The sequence below is a fragment of the Phocoena sinus genome, chromosome 2 (assembly GCF_008692025.1).
Source record: "Phocoena sinus isolate mPhoSin1 chromosome 2, mPhoSin1.pri, whole genome shotgun sequence".
In the NCBI taxonomy this organism is placed as follows: Eukaryota; Metazoa; Chordata; class Mammalia; order Artiodactyla; family Phocoenidae; genus Phocoena; species Phocoena sinus.
In genome coordinates this window covers 77,433,551-77,459,397 of record NC_045764.1, presented here as the reverse complement: position 1 = coordinate 77,459,397, position 25,847 = coordinate 77,433,551, and the positions used below count along the sequence as shown (strand labels likewise).

Below are 25,847 nucleotides of genomic sequence, written 5' to 3'. Positions count from 1 at the left end.
GGCTTCCCTGGTGGTGCAGTGGTTGAGAGTCCGCCTGCCGATGCAGGGGACATGGGTTCATACCCCAGTCCGGGAAGATCCCACATGCCACGGAGTGGCTGGGCCCGTGAGCCATGGCCTCTGAGCCTGCGCGTCCGGAGCCTGTGCTCCACAACGGGAGAGGCCACAACAGTGAGAGGCCCATGTACCGCAAAAAAAAAAAAAGAATGAAATTAGAACACTCCCTAATACCATACACAAAAATAAGCTCAAAATGGATTAAAGACCTAAATTTAAGGCCAGACACTATCAAAGTCTTAGAGGAAAACACAGGCAGAACACTGTATGACATCAATCACAGCAGGATCCTTTTTGACCCACCTCGTAGAGAAATGGAAATAAAAACAAAAATAAACAAATGGGACCTAATGAAACTTCAAAGCTTTTGCACAGCAAAGGAAACCATAAACAAAACCAAAAGACAACCCTCAGAATGGGAGAAAATATTTGCAAATGAAGCAACTGACAAAGGATTAATCTCCAAAATTTACAAGCAGCTCATGCAGCTCAATATCAAGATAACAACCCAATCCAAAAATGGGCAGAAGACCTAAATAGACATTTCTCCAAAGAAGATATACAGATTGCCAACAAACACATGAAAGGTTGCTCAACATCACTAATCATTAGAGAAATGCAAATCAAAACTACAATGAGGTATCACCTCACACCAATCAGAATGGCCCTCATCAAAAAATCTACAAACAATAAATGCTGGAGAGGGCGTGAAGAAAAGGGAACCCTCTTGCAGTGTTGGTGGGAATGTAAATTGATACAGCCACTATGGAAAACAGTATGGAGGTTCCTTAAAAAACTACAAATAGAACTACCATATGACCCAGCAATCCCACTACTGGGCATACACCCTGAGAAAACCATAATTCAAAGAGTCAGGTACCACAATGTTCATTGCAGCTCTATTTACAATAGCCAGGACACAGAAGCAACCTAAGTGTCCATCATCAGATGAATGGATAAAGAAGATGTGGCACATATATACAATGGAATATTAGTCAGCCATAAAATGAAATGAAATTGAGTTATTTGTAGTGAGGTGGATGGACCTAGAGTCTGTCATACAGAGTGAAGTTAGAAAGAGAAAAACAAATACCGTATACTAACATCTATATATGGAATCTGAAAAAAAAATGGTTCTGAAAAACCTAGGAGCAGGACAGGAATAAAGATGCAGATGTAGAGAATGGACTTGAGGGCACGGGAAGCAGGAAGGGTAAGCTGGGATGAAGTGAGAGAGTGGCATATCCATATATACGCTACCAAATATAAAACAGATAGCTAGTGGGAAGCAACCGCATAGCACAGGGAGATCAGCTCGGTGCTTTGTGACCACTTAGAGGGGTGGGCTAGGGAGGGTGCGAGGGAGGCGCAAGAGGAAGGAGTTATGGGGTACATGTGTATGTATGGCTGATTCACTTTGTTATAGAGCAGAAACTAGCACACTATTGTGAAGCAATTATACTGCAATAAAGATGTTAAAAAAAAAAAAGCATCCAGTTTCTCACCATTAAGTATGGTGATGTTAGTTGTAGATTTTTATACGTGCTCTTTATCAAGTTGAGGAAATTTTACTCTATTTCTAGTTTGCTGAGAGTTTTTAATTATGAATGGATGTTGGAGTTTATGAAATGCTTTTTTTCCTGAATCAAATGGCATGGTTATATGATGTTTTTCTTTAGCTTGTTGATGTGATAGGTTAGATTGATTTTTAAAATTTTTATTTTATTTTGGAGTATAGTTGATTAACAATAGTGTTAGTGTCCAGTGTACAGCAAAGTGATTCAGTTATGCATATACATATATACATTTTTTTCAGATTCTTTTTCCCATATAGGTTATTACAGAATATTGAGTAAAGTTCCCTGTGCTGTGCATTAGGTCCTTGTTGGTTATCTATTTCATGTATAGTAGTATGTATACGTTAGTCCAAAACTCCTAATTTATCCCTCACCCCCTTCCCCTTTTGTAACCGTAATCTTGTTTTCAAAATCTGTGAGCCTGTTCCTATCATGTAAGTAAGTTCATTTGTATCATTTTTTAAGATTCTACATATAAGTAATGTCATATGATATTTGTCTTTCTCTGACTTACTTCACTTAGTATGATAATCTCTAGATCCATCCATGTTGCTGCAAATGACATTATTTCATTCCTTTTTTATGGCTGAGTAATATTGCATTGCATATATGTACCACATCTTCTTTATCCATTCCTCTGTTGATGGACATTTAGGTTGCTTCCATGTCTTGGCTATTGTAAATAGTGCTGCAATGAACATGGGGTGCATGCATCTTTATTATGCTTTTCTCTCAATGTATGCCCAGTAGTGGAATTGCTGGGTCGTATGGTAGTCCTATTTTTAGCATTTTAAGGAACCTCCATACTGTTCTCCATAGTGGCTGTACCAATTTACATTCCCCGCAACAATGTAGAAGGTTTCCCTTTTCTCCACACTCTCCAGCATTTATTGTTTGTAGACTTTTTGATGCTAGATTGATTTTTGAATGTTGAATGAGTCTTGCATACCTAGAATAACTGTCACTTAGTCATGATGTATAGTTCTCTTAATGCTGTGCTGGATTTGATTTGCTCATATTTTGTTGACTTTTTGTATCTATATTCATGAGAATTATTAGTCTCTCATTTTCCTTTCTTGTAATGTCTTTATCTGGTTTTGGTATTAGGGTATGCTGGCCTCATAGAATGAGTTAGGAATTACAGTGGACCGTGTTCTGGACCCTTGAACAATATGATGGTTGGGGTGCTGACTCTCTACGCAGAGGAAAATCCACATATAACTTGGTCCTCTGTATCCACAGTTCTGCATCCATGGCTTCAACCAACTGCAGATTCTGTAGTACTGTAGTACATATTTAGTGAAAGAAATCCATATATAAAATGGATCTTCACAAGCTAAACTCATGTTGTTCAAGGGTCAACTCTATTCTCTCTGCTTCTGTTTCCCGGATCCCAGTTTCAAAAATTATTGTTATCATTGGTAGAGTCAACATTTATTTAGATTTACAACATTTTTTTTTCTTTTTCGATTCATTTGTGCTTTTATTTGCCAGTGTAACTACAGTAACCTGTGAACTTTTTTATTCTAAAAAGCACATTTTACATCACAGTCCAACAAACACATATATAATGTGTATACATATATAAAAGTGAAACAGAGGTTTTGCCAAAAACGTCTACCCTGAGTGTTAGTTCTTTTTAAGACTTTTTAAACTAAGGCTGAACTGTAGTGGCACATCATAATCACCAAAGTCCCTAGTTCATCTTAGGGTTCGCTTTATGAAGTGAATAGTGTTGCACGTTCTATGGCTTTGGACAAAATATGATGACATAAAATCATTATAATGTCATACAAAGTATTTTCACCGCTCATAAAAACTTCTGTATTCTATGTATTTATCTCCCCTCCCCTGCAAACTCCTGGCAACCACTGATCTTATTATTGTCTCCATTGTTTTGCCTTTTCCAGAATGGCATATACACGGAATCTATTTTTCTTTTTTCCTTGAAGAGAGGGGTTCAAAGCCTTTATGCCTATAACACCACTCATGGCCCAGCCACACGTGGACTGGACAGGCTCCAGGTGGCAAACACCCCCACTAAATACTGTAGCTTTCCTTCCAGTACTGAGCCCTGTTCCACTGGTCCTGCCCAGCAGCCACGTGCAGGTGAAGGGCGGATATGTGTTGGGTATCTGTTCATAGGAAGACCACAAGTTTTGTGCCCCTTGTCACAATGAACCCTGATTCCTGTCGGGTGTGTTGTAAACAGGTGAGCCATTTCTTCAGACCCCCTGCTCTGAGCACACCCTGATTTACAACATTTTTTAACCAATGTGTTTTCTGTTTCATCTGGCATTTTATTTCTTCATTGTTTTTACATATTTCTCTTAGCAGGATTCTGTAGGAAATATAATCTTGTAGCCCTTGTATTCTGAAAATGTCTTTATTTCACCTTTGCTCTTGAATAATAGCTTATTTGGGTATAGAATTCTCACTTACAAAGTTCACTCTAATTTTCCCTCAGCCCATTCATGATTATTATTCATTATCCTTTGTTATCTATTCTTGCTGAGGAAAAGTCTGTTGTCAGTCTGAGTAGTCTTTTCTTTCTGATACCTTTTAATATTTTCTCTTTAGCATTGATGTTCTCAATTAATGGGACATTTTAAACCTGAGGACTCATGTCTTTCTTCAATTCTGGGATGTTCTCAGGCATTTAAATCTTTCATCACCCTTATGTTCTCTGTTCTCCATTTCAGGAACTCTTATTCTTTACAATTGGAAGTCTCAACTTATTTTCCATCTTTATTTCTTTAGACTGAGTTTTGGGTACTTGCCTCAGTTAGATTTTGTAATTTATTAACTGTAAGTTTGGGTATATCCAAACTGCTGAGTATACCTTCTATTTAAATGATTGTTTTAAAATTTTCAGTATTTCCAGTTAGTTCTTTTCAGTATCTGCCTCTTCTCATTTCATAGTTTCCTCTTCTTGATTTATGAATACCATCCTTTATTTTCTCTCAGAGGATTTTATAATATATACTTATGTATGCATATTCTAATTCTTTCAAGGTCTTCTCCTCATTTTTGCTAGCATGAGTTATTGTATTGGTTCACTCTTTTTCATGGCACTAGATGGGCTCATGCATTTTGTCATTTTATCTGCGAGCTCTTTGCGCAAGGAGTTTTCTTCTTCACTGTTGGATAGTTTCCTGGTTGCAGATTCTGTCTTTAAATTTGATCTTAGGTTAGTAGTCTCCTGTTCCTGCTCTGGGCAGAGACTAAATTTTGTATATTGGGTGTGAGACAGTTTCCGGTCATGTAAGTGCCCCTATACCCTTGTGCTGCTGTGGGCAAGGGGTAGATTTCTGTTTACAAATCTAAGCAAGCTATTTTAGTCTATATTCTTGAGCAGAGAGCATGCTGTCCAGCCCTGACTTCACACCCAGGGCTCTCAGTTCAGTCTGCCACTGCCCTGAGTAAGGTGAGTATGGCACTGAAGCCTTGGTTCTTAGCACATACCTGACCTTAGCTCCCCATGAGTTCCCAGTAGCAGCCCCTATAGCTACAGGTTTTCATTCCATTTGGGGGTTTTGTCTTTCATTTATTTCTGTGTTTGTAGTAGAAGGGAATGTTTCAGTCTGTGCACACTCAGCCACCTTGACCTGGAAGGTCTGAGTTACTTTTATAATGGAAAGGAAAATGCATTCTAAAATAAACATTATGTATAACAGGGTTAGCTCTATAGACATATGGTGTATCATAGAGATTAAGCACACAGCCTCTGGAGTTGGTCAGACCTGGTTTGGGAATCCTAGCCCTGTCACTTGCTAGCTGTGCAATCTTGAACAAATTATATAATCTCTGCATTCTACTTTCCTCCTTGCACAATGGGTATAACAATATTGTCTGGGTTATTGTCAGGACTGTATGAAATAATGAATATAAAACCCCAGGACAGTGCCTGGCACATAGAAGCTCTTCCCGCCCCACTTCCCAGGTCTTTACCTATTGAAACAGACATCAGAATCAGGCAGAGTAGATGGAACTGGCATTTTTATTACTGGTGGAGTTGTTGGAAATATATTGGGTAATAGATATGTTGCCTCATACCGTCATCAACCCCATTTCAACAAATTGTGTCGTAATATCCAGGTCTATGTAAAGAGTTTATTATGTATCTTAATACTGCTTTGTTGATGCCTCTCCAATAGTTCAACTGAATAGCAAAAATTTCAAAATATGTTGGTAACTTTTGGAGATTTCATAAGATGCGTTTGTTGTCTGTTTGTGTGGAGTTTTTTCTTTTGGCTGTGGGTGCTTTGAATGGCAGGGACCAGGTATAAGACTGGAGGAGAGCATGACTAGTTGGGCCTTGAACAAGATGCTAAATGTTATAAGTGATTCTGCGATTCCTTTTCTTAGCATGAGCTAAGTAGCTTGTAATGTTTTATAAAGTAAGACTCAGTTTTTCTACATTTCTCAGGTGCTTTCACTAGCTTACAAGGTCTTAAACATGCACTGATGTTCGTATGTTTACATTTCCATCAGCCAGATACAAATCATCAGAAAACTATTTTTTATTGCCTCTCTTCCTTTTTTCGTATATGTGTACACACACACAATCAAAACCACAAACACAATGCTTTTATGCTTTTTCCTCCTGCAATCTGGAAACAGGGACTCTTTATTCCTTTATTTACCTTATTTATGGCTGCATTGGGTCTTCATTGCTGCGTGTGGGCTTTCTCTCATTGCAGTGGCTTGTCTTGTTGCAGAGCATGGGCTCTAGGCACACGGATTTCAGTAGTTGTGGCACGTGGGCTCAGTAGTTGTGGCTCGTGGGCTCTAGAGCGCAGGCTCAGTAGTTGTGGCAAACGGGCTTAGTTGCTCTGCGGTATGTGGGATCTTCCCAGACCAGGGCTCGAACTCGTATCCCCTGCATTGGCAGGTGGATTCTTAACCACTGAGCCACCAGGGAAGGCCCTCTTTATTCCTTTTTAAAAATTGTGATAAAACCTACAAAACATCAAATTTACCATGTACACTATTTTTAAGTGTATAGTTCAGTGGCATCAAGTACATTTATGTTGTCGTACAACTATCGCCACCATCCATCTGCAAAAATTTTTCACCAAAACATAATGTTTTGAAAACTATCGGTTTTATCAAATTTTAACAGCTGAAGAAAGAAATGTAGACTCGGCAACATTGGCACTCTCGCTACTATATTTCAGAAGCAATAAAATATCCTTTTTTGAAAAATCTCTTCCCATTCATTGCAAGTCCATAGTAATGTTGCTTTTGGAAAACAAAATTTAAAACAGAAAACAAATGCTTTGTCCCCTGCTGGTATGTAACAACTGAAGTTTATAACAAGGTAACTATTTTATATCCCTCCAAGCTAGTTTAAACTATATCCTTCCTGTTGTGTTCTATCTTTTGGACAGGTATGTAATTAAGGTAGATGTTGTATGATCCTATAAACTCCCTTCCCAGAGAATGTTCTGGCCAAATTCAGTTTGTTACATTATACTGTTCTTCTATATGTCCCTTATTGTCATACTTAGCAGTCTACAAAATATCGAATGTAGGTCACTTTCCTTCCTAAAATGTTTTCAACCTTTGTTATATCCATTAAGGAAGTTATAATTCTAAGGTGTCTGAATTTTAGTGCTGATTGGATAGATCTTTTTCTGGTATTAAGTGTGAGTATGAAAGCAATGAAACCATTTGTGAGAGTCATCTTTCATTTCTACATTTTCTAAGAATTTTGTAATCCTAGGAAAATATCCAGGACATCTTACTAGAGTGTGTGGTGTCCTGAGCTCCATCCTTCTTCTCAGGGCTTAAGAATGTTCTAGACTATTTTACAGTGGGAATGGAGCACCCAGGATTAAGAGAAGGGGAGTGTGTAAAATCTCTGCCGTGAGTGGGCATCCCCCTCCTGGGTGGTCACTAGGCAAAGGGTGACTGTGGAGGAAGGGAAGCTTCACCCTCACCTGGAGGGGCAGCTGGCAAGTCATGGAGGCTGCCTGGCTCCTTGGTTCTCCCTCAAGTTGCCCGCAGTGGCCCTTCTATCCATTTTTTTCTTATTTCTGTTTGAATGGTTTCTTCATCCCACTCCCTCTTAGTCTCCCCTCCCCCCTAGTCTAGAATAATATTTTCTAGTTTCCCAGAGCAAATCCCACACATAAGCCCCACATTTACGCAACTTTTGGTCTAGACCCAGAGACTTCCCAGTCTAGAGACCTTTGAAAACCCCCACTCTGAGATTCCTTCCTTTTCTACCTTCCACCCTGTCACATCTCACCCTGAAGGCAACGGGCAAACAGGGGCTTGGAAAGGAGAGGTAGAGCTACAAAGAGCAAAAAGCGGGGAGGGGTTAAAATTTCATAAACATTGTCCCACTGTGATGTAAAGTAGATTTTCACTGATAGAAATAAGATACAGTGGTCCATCTCCAGCCTCAAAGGATAGTATTTTTTTTTTTTTTTTTTTTTTTTGCGGTACGCGGGCCTCTCACTGTTGTGGCCTCTCCCGTTACGGAGCACAGGCTCCAGACGCGCAGGCTCAGCGGCCACGGCGCACGGGCCCAGCTGCTCCGCGGCATGTGGGATCTTCCTGAACCAGGGCACGAACCCGTGTCCCCTGCATCGGCAGGCGGACTCTCAACCACTGAGCCACTAGGGGAGCCCAGGATAGTATCTTAAAAAAAAAAAAAAAAAAAAGCAATGGAGAATTTGCTATTGAGAAACTTAAGGTCCTATGAGGAAAATACAATTAGAGCTAGTATTACAATCCTGTCTGCACACTGGAATCACCTGGGAGATTTTTTCTTAGTGCCACAAATAGGGTGCCTTGACCCACCCCTGGAGCCTTCAGTTTAATTGGCCTGGGGTAGAGTTCCATGAAAAGCTCTTTTTAAAATTTCCCCAGGCATTTAGTGTAGGACAGAAACCCTCAGGATATAAGCAGGGCTGCCACAGTGCCTGGGCCCACAAATAATTTCAGGGCTCCACAAAAATGTTTAATTTATTTTAAAATTAGGAGAAAAAATGAACTTTAAGGTGGAAGAAAACGTGTTACTATATAATATCAAAATATTTTTTTATATCAATGCCTTCATAAAATACAATTATATATATATACAGTTTATATATATAATTATATATACAATTATATAATACAATTTATATATTTTTTAAATTTAATTTATATAATTTTATATATACAATTATATATACAATTCATATATAATTATATGTATACAATTATACAAACACAGGCGCACACACACGAAAGTGCCCAAGGCCCATGTAAGTCGTAATGCAGCCATGTATTAAAAGGACCAGCATAAGGGTACGTCTTTGAATATCCCTAAATATAGCTGTTCAGTTCACATTAAGTTAGCACATTGAAATATGTCAGTGATGTCTGCACTTGGTATTGGCGATAATGGTGCCTAAATTTCCCTTTGTCATGCCGTGTCCCCTACAGATGGTTCAGGGGATCTCCATCCTGTTTCAACCAGCTACCTGTAAATTTTCCTGTGTTGCCAGTGACAGCCTAAAACGCATCCTTGAGTGTCTTGTCTTCCATCCAAATATCCAGTACCTTGCTGATGTTTGATTCAGAGCCACTGACCAGGTCCCTAAGGTCAGAATAGACTGGAGAGCTCAGAGAAAAAAAGAAACGTTGGCCCTGAGCCAGAGGCCCGGGGAGACTCTGGTCCCCACCAACGTGGGGCTCTCTGCCTGGGCTATGTTGTCCTCTCATGCCCCAGCTCAGCTGTTACCTGGCCCCTCCTGTGGGCAGCTTCCTAAGACTGAGTGACACATACCTTGCTGCCCCCTTGCCCTCTTTCCAAACCCATATCCATATTTTAAAAGTCATCTTCCTCATGTTGGCACAAACTCTGGAATTCTCATGGCAAGGGAAAGGCCTATGGATATCAATCTCTGCGTCCTTGAATTTCATGGAAGGGATTGGGGAACAGGGGACAGATCAGTGCTGGGCTCAGCTGGCACAGGGCGGGGCTCAGAGGAGGCCAATACCTATAAGAGCTGCGTGTGAAACTGAAGGAGGGGGAGAGGGGGCGGGGGGAGAGACAGAGAGAGGAGAGATGGGGGGGAGAGAGAGAGGGGCAGAGAGAGGGGGGGGGAGGGGGGAGGAGGGGGGGAGGGGAGAGAGGGGGAGGGGGGGAGAGAGGAGAGAGACGGAGAGAGAGGGAGAGAGAGAGAGAGAGAGAGGGAGGAGGGAGAGAGGAGGGAGAGAGGAGAGAGAGAGGGAGGAGGGAGAGAGGAGAGAGAGAGGCAGGAGGGAGAGAGGAGAGAGAGGGAGGAGGGAAAGAGGAGAGAGAGGGAGGGAGAGAGGAGAGAGAGAGAGGGAGGAGGGAGAGAGGAGAGAGAGGAGGGAGGAGGGAGAGAGGAGGGAGAGAGGAGAGAGAGAGGGAGGAGGGAGAGAGGAGAGAGAGAGGGAGGAGGGAGAGAGAGAGAGAGAGGGAGGAAGAGAGAGGAGAGAGGGAGGAGGGAGAGAGGAGAGAGAGGGAGGAGGGAGAGAGGAGAGAGAGAGGGAGGAGGAGAGAGAGAGAGGAGGAGAGAGAGAGAGGAGGGGGGAGGGAGGAGGGGGAGAGGGGGAGAGGAGGCTCAGAGAAAGCTACGTCAGAACTTGTTGTGGCTGCTCTATGTGCTGAAGTTTCCCTGGCTTCCAGCAGGGAACTCCTTTCAGAAACCCTGGTCTGAAACAGAGGAGGATGGCTTGGGATCAGTCATCCCCTAGAGGCCTTCCAGTCTGAAGTCTGTGACTCTCCAGCAAAACTCCAGTCCTGACAGATCCAGGAGCAGTGGAGGCTGCTCCTCCACTTAGTAATTAAGAATTCGATCTTGGGCAAATTGTTGTGGCTTTTCTGAGCCTCAACTCCCTCATCTTTAAAATGGGGATGAGAACATCTACCAGGTTGTTCTGACATTTAAATATTAAATGTGAAATTCCTCAAGTTGCTCAAGAAATCCAAGTCCCTGCTGTAATCACGGTCACCTTGATCACAGGACTGTGGGCAAAGGGAATCACCAGTCTGTGGCCCTCAACCTGCTCTTGAGTTAACCGGCTCATAGCCCTAAGGTAAGTCCTTACGCTTAAGTTCTAGGAAAATAAATCATATCTACTTCTGCAAGATAAACTAAATTCTAGTTTTCATTAGTTCAAGGCCGAGCCACTAAATAGTCACACCTGGCTTTAGACATATCCAAGAAAAATGTGTTCTGGAAGGAGAAATTCCTTGTTAGAAGGTGTTGGCCATCAGAAATGAACAAAAATACTTAGCCTTGGCAGGGGGGAGGTTTGTTTTCCATTGAGGTTGAAGGGGCTTGAGCTGCATCTTGACAGCAGCAGCCTCAAAAGCAATTTCTCTAATAAACTGATCTCCACTCCGCTTCTTTCCTTGCCCCCAGTGGCTCTCATTATTATTATTATTATTTTGCAGTACGCGGGCCTCTCACTGTCATGGCTTCTCCCGTTGCGGAGCACAGGCTCCAGACGCGCAGGCTCAGCGGCCATGGCTCACGGGCCCAGCCGCTCCGCGGCATGTGGGATCTTCCCGGACCGGGGCACGAACCCGTGTCCCCTGCATCGGCAGGCGGACTCTCAACCACTGCGCCACCAGGGAAGCCCACTCTCCTTTTTTTGTTATCAGGAAAATACCTGCCTGGAAGTGGGGGTCAGTTGCTGATTAAATGCTTTTTCGACAGTTAACAAATATGTACCGAGAGCATACTTCGTACGGCTCCTAGTGTGAGGGTCTAGAAGTAGATTTGTGGCGTTCGGCACCACCCTCTCCTTCATGAACTGCTCATCCTTTGGCTTCTATCAGAGACTTCCCTGGTTCTTCCTGACAGCTCTCCGGGACCCTTCTCCTTCTCCCTTGGCTGGTACCCGCTGCTTCCTGAGCCCTGAGTGAGGGAACTTCACTCTCTTCTCCTGGCGCCTGGTCCAGTCCTTACTCTCCTTTACCCTCTACTTCCCAACCCCGCCTCCTGCTGCCTGGGGGGCATTTCCACTGAAAAGTGCCATCATTACCTCACAGTCCATGGAAACTTCATCATCCCTCATAAAACAATCATGCCTATTTAAGGTGCTCCAAGCCACCAGCCTTGAAGCCTCAGTTTTGTCTTTGCTTTTTCCATTCCCACACTGCACACATTTGCTCCCCAACTCCTAGGGGTCTTCTTTGGAAATTTTTTCTTCCCTCTCCCTCCCTGCTACAATCCCCTCTCATCACTTTGCTGGTTTCTGGGCTGCTGGTTTCTGCCATCCCAGGTTTCCAGGGTCATTTAAGTGCCCTCTGTAGGATGCAAGTTCCATTCCAGCCATTTTGAGGGATCCAAATGCTGGTTGGTTAACTTGAGCCCCCTCACTTTGATACTGGATGCCTTTTCCACCATCTGGCCCCATCCCCCATTCTAGTATGATTCCCTACAGGCAGCTTCCATTCAGGAAAAGCCAGACCACACTCTGAATACTGTTCACACACCCTGTCCACCTTGGGTGTCTTCCTGGACTCAGCTGCATCTGGATCCATTATTTCTAGGATAGCTCAACTCCACTTTCTCCAAAAAGTCTCCTTTGACCATTGTTGCCTCTTTTGGATAAGTAGAATCCAAATCTCCCCACCACCCCCATCACTATTATTTTAAATGTTTGTTTGTTTTTAGGTATAAGTGACATTTGGCATTATATTAGTTTCTGGTGTACAACATAATTCGATATTTGTATATACTGCAAAATGATCACCACAATAAGTCTAGTTAACTTCCAGTTACAAAGATTTTTTTCCTTGTGCTGAAAACTTTTAGGATCTAATCTCTTAGCAGCTTTCAAATATGTAATTCAGTATTATCAACTATAGTTACCACGCTGTACATTACACCCACATGACTTATTTTATGACTGAAAGTTTTTACTTTTTACTCCCTTCACCCCCTTCACCCGTTTGAACCCCCTCAGTTCCTCCCACCTGGTAACCATCAATCTGTTCTCTGTATCTGTGAGCTTATTCTTTTTTGTTTGTTTTTGTAGATTCCACATATAAGAGAGATCATATGGTATTTGTCTTTCTCTGACTTGTTTCACCTAGCACAATACCCTCAAAGTCCATCCATGTTGTCGCAAATGTCAGGATTTCCTTTTTTATGGCTGAATAATATTCCTTTTTTATGGCTGAATAATATTCCATTGTATGTTTATACTATATCTTGTTTAGCCATTCATCCATCAAGGGACACTTAGGTTGCTTCCATAGTTTGGCTATTGTAAATAGTGCTGCAGTGACATTGGGGGTGCATATATCTTTTCAAGTTAGAGTTTTCATTTTCTTTGGATAAATACCCAGAAGTGGAATTGCTGGATCATATGGTAGTTCTATTTTTAATTTAGGGGGAACCTCCACACTGTTTTCCATAGTGGCTGAAACCAATTTACATTCTCACATCCTCACCAACACTTGTTATCTCTTGACCTTTTGATAATAGCCATTCTGAACAGGTGTGAGGTGATAGCTCATTGTGGTTTTGATTTGCATTTCCCTGATGATTGCTGAGCACTTTTTCTCGTACCTGTTGACCATCTGTACGTTTTCTTTGGAAAAATGTCTATTCAGATCCTCTGCCCCCTTTAAAATCAGATTGTATTTTTCTTATTAAGTTGTATGAGTTCTTTATATATTTTGGATATTAATCCCTTATCAGATATGATTTGCCAATGTTTTCTTGCATTCACTATTACTTTTTGTCTTTCTATATTGTAATTTTAAATTATTGAATTTTCAAGTGTCTATTTCATTCCATACGTCAACAAACATTTACTTATTAGCACAGGTTGTGTGATATTCCACGCCTGTTTTCTTAGGTAATCTTCACAACCTGGAGGGGTGGGTATCCTCCCATTTCACAGGTAAGAAAATGTTTTTTGCTCAAATTCCCGCAGCTGGTCGGCATTCTGCAGTTTCCCCTGGAGCGGGCCTCAACTAGATACCAGAAATCTGACTTCTAATCCCAGTCCTACTACCATCAGCTGTGTGACCTTAGGCATCTCACTTCCCTGCCTCCCTAACAGGGACGGACATTTATTATTGGCGACCCCTCCACCAGTATTTCTAGACTTCGTAGGTGCTCAATAAACACTTGCAGATTTGATTGTGGTAGGAGAAAAGTTATACCTTAAAGTTTCTGACCAGGTAGGGAGAAAAAGTCTGCCTGTAAGGGTAGGGAGAAAACTGGGCCAAGGGGCCGTGGGGAAGGGACAGAAGGGAAGTCGGGGGTGCGAAACAGGCAAGGCTCCCAGGAGACAGGGAATTTGGAACTGCCGGGGCTCGGAGGTGAAGAGTACCGGGGACGGCGGAGGGGAGGTGGGAGGACATTCCTATCTGGGGAAGGGTGAGGACAAAGCGTAGCTGGAGAGGAGTGTGAGGCCTGATGGGGTGGGATGGGGAAGAGGTGCTGGCAGAGGGGCGGGCGAGTCCCGGCCGAGCCGAGTAGGCGCAGTGTCGGGGTGTGGGGAGACTTGTCCCGAGGGCCGGGGCGGCACGAGGGCACGCGGGAGTGCAGGGACGGCCCGCCGAGCCGCTGGAGCGGGCGGGACTAGCCGGCTCGGGCTTGGGGCGGGGGGCCGTGCGCCGGGCTCCCCAACCCCGGGCGGCCCCGGCCCCAGCCCCTCCTCCCCGAGGGCGGGCGGGGCGGGGCCCGGGCTCGCCCGGCCTCTTGGCGGCGCCGCGGTCCCTGCACTCGGGCCGGGCTCTGCTGGCTGCGGCTGGAGCGGGACCCGGGCGGCGGCGGCGGCGGTGGTGGTAAGTGAGCCGGGAGCGGGCGCGGGGATTCGGACTGGGAGGCCGAGGTGTCATCGTGGGCGGCGGGGTCCGGAGGGGCTCGGGCCCGCCGTCTGAGCCGCGCGACGCGCCGCGCCGGCCGCCAGGCGCGCGGGTCCCGGGGCTGTAAAGTGCGCTCCTGGCTCCCGCTCGCGCGCCCTGGCGGGGAGACGTGCAGGACAGATGGTCGGGTTCCCGGGGGCCCGCGTCGGGGCCGGGGCGAGGGAGGGGCTCCGAGACCGCCGTGTGGTGAAGAGGGGCTGGCAGCCTTAGCACCCTTGCCTCGACCCTCGGGCTCGAGTGACTGCTGCGAGTGAGCCAGGGTTCCTCCCGGACCCAAGCGAGCACCTCGGTCCCTGTCGACTCTGTTTTACTTTATTTCTGGGCGTGCTGGTCTCGACCATCCTTTGAAAAGAAAGGGCGGGTGGGCGTCCCTCTCTCCCTGGCTTTCCCGGTCCAGGCAGGTCGTCCTGAAAGACCCCGCCTCACGTACGGCACACATCCTAGCTTTCTAAGGGACTTTTCCAAGTTGCATCACTGTTTGGCCTCTACACAGGTGCTTGGCTGTCATGTTGGAGTTAGTTACAGAGGATTTTTTAAAAAAAACTTTGTATATTTACTCTGTGTCTACCCCTTCACCCCAAGGCTGCGGTGCCTTTCCAACGCTTCTCACAACGCGCTGTTCAAAACACGTTGCGGATTTCTTTTGGGTATTGGTTCTCAAACTTGGCTGCACATCTAGAGAGTTTTAAAAAATTCTGATGCCTAGGTCCCACCTCTAGAGATCCTGATTTAGCTGGTCTGGGGCGCAGCCTGAGCAATGGCATTTAGAAAGCCAGGTGATTCTCATGTGCTTTGGGTTGTGCTTTTCGCTTTCCACACCCACTTTCTGAACTGTTAAGAGGAGATCATCTCAGCTGCTCTCGATTCTGCCTTGTGTAATCCACCTTTGCACCTGAAAAACCTGTGGGCTGGTGCTTTCCAACTTTAAACTGCAGATGGTACGTTTTTCTGGAGTTCCCTCTGCTTCTACGTCTCTTCACAGAAAATACTGCTAGTGCACTTTCTGCCAAGGAGGTGACAGTGGAGGGATTAAAGTCATGAAGTCCTTGCAAGGGTCAAGGTTATGCTACAGGGTTCTTATTCAGGGAAACTAAGTGATCGTTTGACTTGTCCTATTTGGAAAGGATTTCAGAGTAAAAGGAGGAAAAATAATTTAGGAATCCATCAGCTTTTGGAGATCCTCTGGCACAGATTATGATTCTGCATAAATGTGTGGGGAAATTTTTTAAGAATGCAAGCTGACAAGGTCCTTATTATTTTGTAGTTGATATGGTGTTAACACGTGTGTTAAGCTTCATTGTGTAGATCGGGCTTGTAGATCGGGCTTATTCCCACTGTGTGATTAAGCCCAGCAGATGTAATTAACACAGTGTATATTTCTTGTTGATAGCATAATATCTGAGTTAGGGAATTGGTGCCTACAGTAGTATGACACATCTGAGGTGAGACCTTTGCCACTTGTCTAATCTTAAAAATGGTAGGGAAATAGGCATAAGGAAAAATCGAATATATGTATACATTGGCTGAATTTGAGTATATGTTTTCTTATAGTGTGTTATTGTGACAGTCTCCTGGGATCTTGGTTAATTTACTGTGGTACCTAAGTATGATGTTTGTATTCGATTCCCACCTGTATGCTACGTGGCCACAAACCAGTGGATTTCATTTTTTTCTTAGGCGCTGGCCCTCTGTGTGACATTTTTATTAGTAGTGGTGTGTGACATTCTTTTAAGAGAATGCCCTCCAGAGTTGGAGGAAAGTTTGTGTTCATTTCTAGCTCCTAACGTGAGTCAAAAGAACATTCATTTTGAAAAAATTCAAAATGGTAGAGTTTGGTCCCAGTTGGTTTCTCTCTCTTTCCCATCTTCCATTACCATGTGCTGCTCCTATCCCTGTGCTCAGTTGCTGGAAGTGAGGCTGCGGTAGCATTGGGCTTAACTGTCTTGGCTTGAGAATGGAGGTTATGTGGAGGGCATGGTCTCACAGGGTGGCCCCTGGCCGGAATCCTCAACCTTTGGGGGAAGAAGACCATATGGAAAGTGTTTTCCTACTGTTGAGTTTTTTTGTTTTTTTTGGACCAGGCCAACAAAATGAAGCCATGTTACTGACTGGTTCGTTAACTTGCTAATCTTATCTCCATTTAGGGGCAAAATGTTGACTTGATGATGCTGTCGAACTCCTAGTGCCTGAAAAGTTGCACCTGAACAGCAGTGGTTAAACTATGAATATAATGGTACATTCTGGAAAAAAAAAGCAAGAAAAAGTATGTGTAACTATGGACCTAACAGATTTATTTAAGCATTTCTCCCTTTTTAGTAGTAACTCTGATATTCTAAAGTGATTAGAAGAAAGTAAGTGAAGAAAGAGTTAGTGAGGGGCTTCTTTATTTAAAGAAAGGGTATGCAGCATTCAGAAGACTGATCTTTGGTTTGTGTTAAGAATAGACTTCCCTATTGGCTTTTTTTTTCCCCTTCACGTAGGGATAGTTAATTTGCTTGTATTGATGGGGTTGGGGATGGTTTAAAGAATTCAATGGACTCCTTAACTCCCTCTGTCCCTAGCCCTGCCTGCAACCCATTTATCTAAGAGGTGCCATTGACCCTTTTAAAAAACACAACTGATCTTGTGCTCTTCCTTTCTTTTCCTCCTCTGATCCTGGCACTAAAGGGCAGTGAAATGGCTGAAAGGTTGGCATCAGAGGAGAAAAACAAAGTTCAAGGGGAATTGAAAATTGGGTAATTTTCCATGAATGACCAAGTGCTTACTTTATTCTGTCACATGACATTGCTGTTATCAAGAAACAAGTTATACCTTGAAAACCCTGAAAGTAGAAGAGAAGAAAGGGGGATTTGATGGAAAGAGCACCAGGGTTGACCGGCTTTCTCACGTAGAGGAAGCTGATTGGAGTTTTCAATCAAATGCCCCAGTCCGACCCCACTTTCCTTCCTTCTTCAGGCACTGTCCTCCGTCCCCCAAACCAATATCCCTGGGAGAGAGAGTGCTTCATCTTAAATTCATACCAAACTTTTGTTTTTTCTTTATTCAGTCATATAACAAATTCAGTTCTTATGAAGCCCCCAGTCCTTACTAAGCTCTGTTATCATTCACCGATTTCGTGGTAAACGGGGTATGGAGCTTGAAATCTGGTGGAGATGTAAACTGGGGGTTACAGTAAGTTGGGAACTCTTAGACGCACGATGAGCATGAAGAACTGTGGGGGGAGCCGGGTACCACCTGGCTCGCCTCCCCTGGGCGTATAGATACCTTGTCAATTCATTGGCAAAGCAGACACAAGAAAAGCTCTTCTTGGGTTTAAATTATTTTATTAAGTCCCTACGTCAAGTTTTAAATAATTGACTTCAGATACTTTTCTGATGGACGAGAGGGGTTTGTACGCCGATCCTGCCAAGGGAAAGTGAGGAGTGAGGAAGGAGGAGTTAGGATTCTGCCAGATGCGATTTGCTTAAGGAGTACTTAGGCAAGCAGTGCAGGGATACGACCGGTGTTGGGAAGCTGGTGGAGTACTTGGCTGGATCCCTTTTTGCCATGATGGTAACTGGCAACCTCAGCTTAGTGAGTAGAGGCTACCCCTCCTTTGCAACTGAGCTGGGAGGAGGGTAGCAGCAGCCATTGTACTTTGAGAGCAGGTGGGTCGGTTCTTGTCTGCGGCTCCGGCCCGTGTGTGGATGTTCGTTCTTTTATCATACTGTTGTCCCTTTAGCTCAGGTTTCCTTGGACAGACAGGAAACTGGACTTCACACTGCTTTTCCTTGGGAAGGTGGTTTCCAAACAACGGACTCACAGGACTAATCACCCCAGGGTTGTAAGAGTAGTTACATTTGTTGACTGTCCACCTTTCACGTGTCAGGTAGCGAGCGGGGCACTTGCCCTCTGTTGCTTTAAAACCTGTACGTTCCTGAGGGGCAGGTGGAAGTGGCCTCATTTTACAGATGAGGAAACTGAGGCCCAAAGAGATCCTGGGCAGCTCAGGCGCTCTAGAGGAGTGGCGGAGCTGAGGTTCCAGAGCTCTCGGGTCTGCCTGAATTCAAAGCTGAGGCCTTTCCACTGCTCCTTGTGCCTCTAAAGCAGAACTGATTGGGAAATTGAGTTTTCTGTGCCTTGTTTTTCTAACACCACAGTCCCCTTAGATCTGGATTGATTTACTGTTTTCCTCTACGGGACGATGCGTAATGTTAGACTGAAGATCACTGCGGGCTTATCATCCCAAGGGAAATTCTATGAAATCCTATTTTTCTGGTTCTTTAAACGGAGAGGATAGATTAGGCTGTTTAGAAAGACTCTGAATGGATCCCAAATCCTAGGTTAGAGAGACATTGTCTCCACATTTCTTCAAGTTCTGCAAACCTCTGAATTTCTGGAGGTAATTGGTCCTTGGGTAAGAGATTAAAAACAAAAGTTCAGTGTCGCATATTCTGGAGCAAAACGAAGCCGTGCACGTTCAGTTCCTGTTTATGTGGTACTAGCAACAAAAACAAAACTTTGCTGCATTGTTAAGTACCTCAAGCTCTTAAAATTACAGGTCAGAAGGGTTTAGAGGCGTGCGGAGCTATAATTAGGAAAGGTTAAGTTGAAAACAGGGTTACCGCGTGTGTGTCCATTACTGCAGTGGGCTCTAGCTCTATATTTCACCCTAAGAAGGATCAGCTCCATGGAAGGGTCATCATGGAGTTAGTGTTTGGGATTAGAGTACAGGGCATTTGTCATGAACATGGAATATTTCAGCCTCTTGTTTTATAGGGCGGGTTTATCCCCTGCTGTCCAATCACAGGGCTTTCTGCTTGCCTTTGGTAGAGTACATAATGGCTCAGGCTGTTATATACGTTGTAGTTTTCTTAAGTCTATAAAGCCCCTTTATTATTAATAATCTTTCACCCTTGCTTATCTCTTTGCTAGAGGATTGAGGCAAGATGATCAAGATTTTCTAGTTTTGGCTTTAATAATTCTCCAGAATTATTATTAATTATCTTTATTTATTATTAATACTAATTATTATTTCTAATAATTATTAATAATCTTTCACCCATATCTCTTTGCTAGAGGATTGAGGCAAGATGATCAAGATTTTCTAGCTTTGGCTTTAATAATTCTCCAGAATTATTAATAATTATTATTAATTATCTTTATTTTATTATTAATAATACTAATTATTTCTAATAATTATTAATAATGTTTCACCCTTATCTCTTTGCTAGAGGATTGAGGCAAGATGATCAAGATTTTCTAGTTTTGGCTTCAGTAATTCTCCTGAGTTTTATTTCTGACTCCCCCTGGCTTTCTAGCCCGTATTTTGTTGCATTTGAAACTGGCACTCTGTTTTCCCTTGCGAATTGGAGTCCATTCAGGGAAGAGGACCCCCTGCAGCTAAGACTCCTCCCAGGGATCCTGAAACATCAGTGTTGTTGATACCATTTTCCAGGTGAGGAACCTGGTGAGGTCTGGAGTTTTGTGGTTCCAGTTCAGAGTTTGAGACGCTGTTAATGGCTGCCCTCTCTTTTGATTTTATTTCAGAGGAAAAAGAAATGGCCCAGTTTCCAAAGTCATAAAGAGGTTCTAATATATCCTATGAACTAATCCATATCTTTGAGCTTTGTTGTATTACAGATAGCTTTTTGTAAAAAAAAAAAAAAAGAATTTGCTTCTCCATTTTGCCTATAAGATTTTTATCCTTCTTATTAAAAACAGGGACTTGGAATTGTACAGCAGCAGCTGAAAAGTGGATTAGCCTCTCTCCTTGCCCTAATCAAATATCAAAAACCTGGAAAGTTTACTGAGTGGTGATTACAGTGAAAGCTTTAAGAGTTGGAGAGGAACTGATAGAGAAAGAATGGAGGGAGAGATAAGAGAGAGTAGTTTGGAAAGGGACTGCTGGCTGGAGTTTACCAAATTTAAGATTTTTCCTACTTGTGAGTTTCAGGCTTGAGGCTTGAGCACCTTTGTTTCACATGTAGTCAGGCCAGCTCAGCCCTAACTGTGCTGCCCTGAGCCACCCGAAAGCTGTTTTTTGGGTGGGGTGGGGGGTGGAATGGGGTGTAAGGTTAGAGGGAGAGAGGAGGTAGGGAAGCAGGGGGAGGATTAGAGCCAATAGTTAGCTGGTTCTTCAGGTCTGGTCTGCTCAGGGCATGACCACCTCTTGCTAAGGGTCTGGATACCTGCCTTGAGTCCAGCTTCCTGGGCGTGAAGCAGCTGGGTGGGGTGCAAAAGAGTCACCGGACTTCCCAGGAGGCCTGCCCAGATCAGTGATTCTCACAATAATAGCAGATGCTTCTGGAGCATTTACGTCCAGCCTTGTCTGAGAGTGTTCAACATAGCTCTGTGGGATGGGTACTATCATAAACCCATTTTCCTGGTGAGGGAAAGAAGGCCATGAGAAATTGGGTCACTTGTCGAAGTTGTGCAGCTACCAAGTGGTTGGATCCAGGGTTCAAACTTGTCTGGCCCTGAGATGTGCGTCTCTGGACCCGGAGCCCTGGTTAGTGCATGGGCTCTGCATTCGTCCCCTCGATTCACCCACTCATTCATTTCTTCACAAATTGTTGACTGCTTGCACGTGCCTTTATCTCAACAATTAGAACACCATCAGTGCCCTTTGCTAACATGTCAGAGGAACCCCCCTCCCCCCAAACCTGTAAACAGACCTGTAAAGCGGAGGGCTCTCTCAGCTGACCTTGCACCCCTGTGTGTAGCAGAAACTAGATGCTCCATAAAGTTTTGTAGGAGGAAGGACAGAAGTCATTCAGCTTTTTGAAACGTGCCGTCTTGTATTTCATCTGTGTCTCTCTAGCAGCCACAGTGTTTTCTAAACAGAAAGAGAGATGAGCGCTAAGAAGGGTGAGACTGTGGGGGAATGTTTCACCAAAATAATAAGGGGGAATTCTTGATAAAGGCATGTTTTAAAAAATGTATTTCGGGCTCTCATGGTCAGTGATTGCCGTTTGTATTTGTGCTTAAAGCACTGTTATTCAAAGGGCATGCCTACTCTCAGCTTGCAGGTTATTTTGTGAGTCAAGGAGGCCCTTCAGCCTTCTCGGCACGGCTGGGACTGTTTTTGCAAGCAGAACGCATTGTCTTTGGACTTGAGGATCAAACCCCTGGAGGGTTCAAGCCCACCTCCATCTTCTCGGGGCAAGGCTCCGTTTAACATTTCAGTATGTGAGCTGGTAGAAGGTAGATCCGCCTCTGGTCTTCTTGTTCCATCTTCCCACTGTGGGGTGAGAGCACTGGGGTCTCACCTGCTTGAATTGGAAACCACATTTACCCATCACAAGGAGTGTGGTGTTCTGGGCAGGTCCCTCATCCATTTCAGGGTTGTTTCCTCATCTGTACAAGGGGCATGTAGCTCTTACCTCATAGAGCTGTTAGGGCCACATCTCTTGGACATAGTATAGTGGCTCTCAAAAATGGGGCCCCCACTGGGGGACATTTGGCAGTATCTGGAGACATCTTGGTTGTCACGACCAGGGGTGGTGGTGGCTACTAGCATCTAGTGGATAGAGGCCAGGGATGCTGCTAAATACCCTACAATGCACAGGATGGCACCCATAACAAAGAATTATCCAGCCCAAAAGTCAGTACCGGGAGGCTGAGAGCCCTGGCAAGGTGGCACCTCTAACGGTGGTGGTGGTTTTTAACATCTCTTATCAAAGGGAGCTGATGGCAAGTGACAAAGAGCCCTGATTTCTTAAGTGGGGTGGAGGGAATGGAATTTAACCTTTTATTGGTGCTTCTGGGTTACCTCACAGGCGCCCCTGAAATGTGGGAAGAGCTGTTTTCTTCTCCATTAGCGTGCTCCTTAACTTCATTTGTAATTGCGTGCACCTATTTACATATAAATAATACATATAGATTTACATATAAATAACTTATATGCTAAAAAACATCCCCTAACAACTCAGGGTAGTTAAACCTGGCTCTTCAGGGAAGACAGCAGAGTGGGGCCCTGGAGTAGAAGCCAGGTGCCTGTACCCACCATGTGGCCTGACCTTGGAGGCTGCTTTTCTCCCCCAGGAAAGGACGGGTAATCACATCACCCTCCTATCTTACCAAATTGTTCCGGGACTAAATACAGTAAATCCGAACACATGAAAATCGCTCTGTCCACGTGAAGTAGTTCTACACACGTGAAGGTGTAGTTTGATTCCTAAGGTGTGATTTTGAACGTGTTTTTCAGAGAACTCTGTGGTCACTCAAGAAATGCAGTGAAAAAGGATAAGGGTCTCAACAGCCAAGCAATATCCGTTGTTGGGGCAAAGTGGGAAACTAGGCCCAGAAAACACTCCTACAGCAGGGCGTACGATTCGGTGGCAGAGTGGCCGTGCTCTGAGTTGGGGTGCAAGCTACCTGCTCTCCTCCCTCTGGCTTCATCCTTTGGCTTTTCCCCTATCTGCTGGGTGACCCTGGGCAAGCTCCTGGACCTCCCTGTGCTTTGGTTTCCTCACCTGTAAAATGGGGCTAATGAAAACAACACCACCCACCTGAGGACAGGTGCGGTAGGGGTGGGGGGGGAGTGGACTTGGCCTTAAGTGCATAGTGCACATGGGAAGCTTAACTCAATAAATGAGTTATTAGTAAAATAATACTATTTATTATTTTGGCCTATAGCATGTATATTATATTCATGTGAGGAAAGGATTGCTCCCTGGGTTAGGAGCTGAAAAAGGATTTTTTTCCAGAGTTCCTGTTATCATTTTCTATTTTATGGTGGTAAAATACATACTGTGTAAAATTGCCCATTTTTAGCCAGTTTAAAGTGTACAGGTCAGTGGCATTAAGTACATTCCCAGCATTGTGCAACCATCACCACTATCTAATTCCAGAGCTTTTTCGTCACTGGAGAGGGAAACCCTGTAGCCAGTATGCAGTCATTTCACATTTCCTCCCTCCCCCCAGGCCCTGGCACCACCAGTCTACTTTCTGTCTCCGTGGAATTGCCTATCTGGGTATCTTATATAAATGGGATCATACAACATGTGGCCTTTTGGTTCTGGCTTCTCCAGTAAGCATCTTGTTTCCAGGTCCATCCGTACGCCGTAGTGAGTATCACCACTTCATTTCTTTTACCTGGTGTCTTTGTAGAGTAACCAAGCCTCAGTTTCATGAGGCCTGTTCTCCCACATCGTGTCCGTTTTCAAGCTTTAGAACGTCTTTCTTCATTTATTTGGGTTCTTTTTGGCCAGCCTTAGTTTTTCCACTTTTCCTGTCCGGTGATTCTCATGACCCTTGAAGTGAATATTGGAGTGACATTGTCACGCTGGGTTCTCTGTGCCGCTGGGGAGTAGGTCTTATTAGGTATTTTATTTCTGCTGAAGAATTAGTAGCAGGGGGACACACACCGGTCCAGAGTTGTGCTTCATTTCCCCAGGACAGCATGGCAGGTTTAAAACAAGTGTCTGGAAAACACACCCACCAGACCATTTTCTTCCTCTGGGTAAAAAGCTTTCCACATGAGGAGTGGCCCTCAATTAAGTCGTTTAATAAACAACCTCCCTCTGTTTTAAAGCTTTCTTGGGAAGTGTTACTTTTTTTTTTTGCAGTACGAGGGCCTCTCACTGTTGTGGCCTCTCCCATTGCGGAGCGCAGGCTCAGCAGCGGCCATGGCTCACGGGCCCAGCCGCTCCATGGCATGTGGGATCTTCCCGGACCGGGGCACAAACCCGTGTCCCCTGCATCGGCAGGCGGACTCTCAACCGCTGCGCCACCAGGGAAGCCCACACTGCGGGCTTCTAAATGAGCTGCTGTGGAGTCAGGGATCCTTAACCCGTGACTTTAATAATATCCTTTGCTTTAGATTTCCAGGTGGAGGCCCTGGGCCAGATTGTAGCGTGTCATTGACCCAGACAATCTGGACTCTCTCCTACCCACCCCGCTTAAACCACCAATGATAGAAGATTCAGAGAAGCCTGAAGCCCTAGAGATGTAAAGCTAGCTCCTGGAGAGAGAGACCAGACTGAAAGGAGATGGTGTGTCACCTCCATCCTCCCAATTCTGAGCTCAGTAACAGGGTAGGTGCTTCAGTAAGAAGAGACTGAAGCATTTAGGAGAGCAGCTCAGGGCTGTGAGATGCTGGATCCTTTAGGCAGGGCCTGAGATTTCAGCCAGGCTCTGGAGCTTTCTTGAGTTACAGGCCATGGGCCCTTATAGCTGAGGAGGCTCTGCTTTTTGCTTTGACTCTGGAGAGGTAAGTAGGTCCTGCCAAGAGGAAGCAGGATGTTGGCAGCTTTAGGGGGCTTAGAGGTTCTTTTGTGGCAGATGCTAGGATTTATCCCAGAGGAGTGTCCAGGGAAAAGCTGTGTCCTGAAATAAAGGGGCACTGTGGGATGGCCTTCCATTTGTGCTGCCTTTCCTGGGGGTCCGCATCAAGCTGGCCCAGGACTGGTGGGTGGAGAAGCCAGGGACCCTGGCATAGGTTGGGATTTGCAGAGGCTGCAGGGCCTGGCGGGTTACGAGCCTGGACTCTGGCCTTGGACTTCCAGGGTATGAATCCTGCTTCTGGGGTTATATGTTATATGAGTGAATCTTTAATAGAGTGCTTGGAACAGTGTCTGCATAGGGAGGTGTATGCATGTATGGTCTTATACACTTCACTTCGGTGAGCTCCCCGGTTAAAATCGAGGAATGGTCCTTATTTTCAGAGCTAATTCACCTCCATGCCCAGCAGCCTTGTGCAATCCATGGGAGAGGGTGAGATCACAGGACCCTTAAAAAACAAACAAAACATGACATTCAGATGGGGAATCATGCTTGATGAACCCCACTGTGTTCTCTGAGGAGGAAATAAATGTGGGAAGAAGGGCAAACCAGTGGATCTAATTTATTTAGATTTCCCAAAGACCTTTGAAAAGACTTCATGCCAAAGGTTATTAAATGTGTTGAGATTTCCCTGGCAGTCCCTGCTTCCAGTGCAGGGGGAGCGGGTTCGAACCCTGGTCGGGGATCTAAGACTCACGTGCCACATGGTATGGCCAAAAAAAAAAACAAAAACAAACCAAAGGTTATTAACTGTGTGAATCTCCCACTACTCTGTGTGTGGCAGTGAATGTAAGAAGGAATGTGGTCAAAACCCATCTTCTGTATTGTTCTTGATAAGAGGAGAAGAGAGATGGTGAAATCACCACATTTGCAGGTGAAGTAGAATTCTTTTAAAAGTAATATTGGAAGAAGACATTGGAGTTAAACTATAGGAAGGTTTTTTATTTTTTTTAAATAATTTTGGATACTACATGGAGCTGTCAATTATAATTTTAAATAATTTGTTCGTGGTCAGTGGTGCGCCTGGGCAGCCAGAAGTTGGAGCTAGGAATTGTGTGTGCTGCTTCCTAGCACAGCTACCC

At 44.4% G+C, this 25,847-nt stretch overlaps 1 protein-coding gene and 1 non-coding gene across 4 annotated transcripts in view; one reads left to right on the top strand and one right to left on the bottom strand.

The window, feature by feature from the left end:
* Window positions 1–3,756: 3,756 nt before the first annotated feature.
* On the bottom strand, window positions 3,757–3,886 carry LOC116750264. Its single transcript, XR_004348961.1, has one exon. It is a non-coding gene; the product is annotated as a small nucleolar RNA SNORA11 (small nucleolar RNA).
* Window positions 3,887–14,316: 10,430 nt separating this feature from the next.
* The window catches only part of CGNL1 (cingulin like 1), a 161,453-nt gene continuing 149,922 nt past the window's right edge, over window positions 14,317–25,847 (top strand). For 2 of the 3 annotated variants that reach the window (XM_032624033.1, XM_032624031.1), the window contains exon 1: window positions 14,317–14,418. The gene's annotated coding sequence lies outside the window, so the exon portion shown is untranslated. Of the gene's footprint in view, window positions 14,419–15,381; window positions 15,438–25,847 lie in introns of those variants that run through there. The other variant, XM_032624032.1, reaches the window with a different exon arrangement.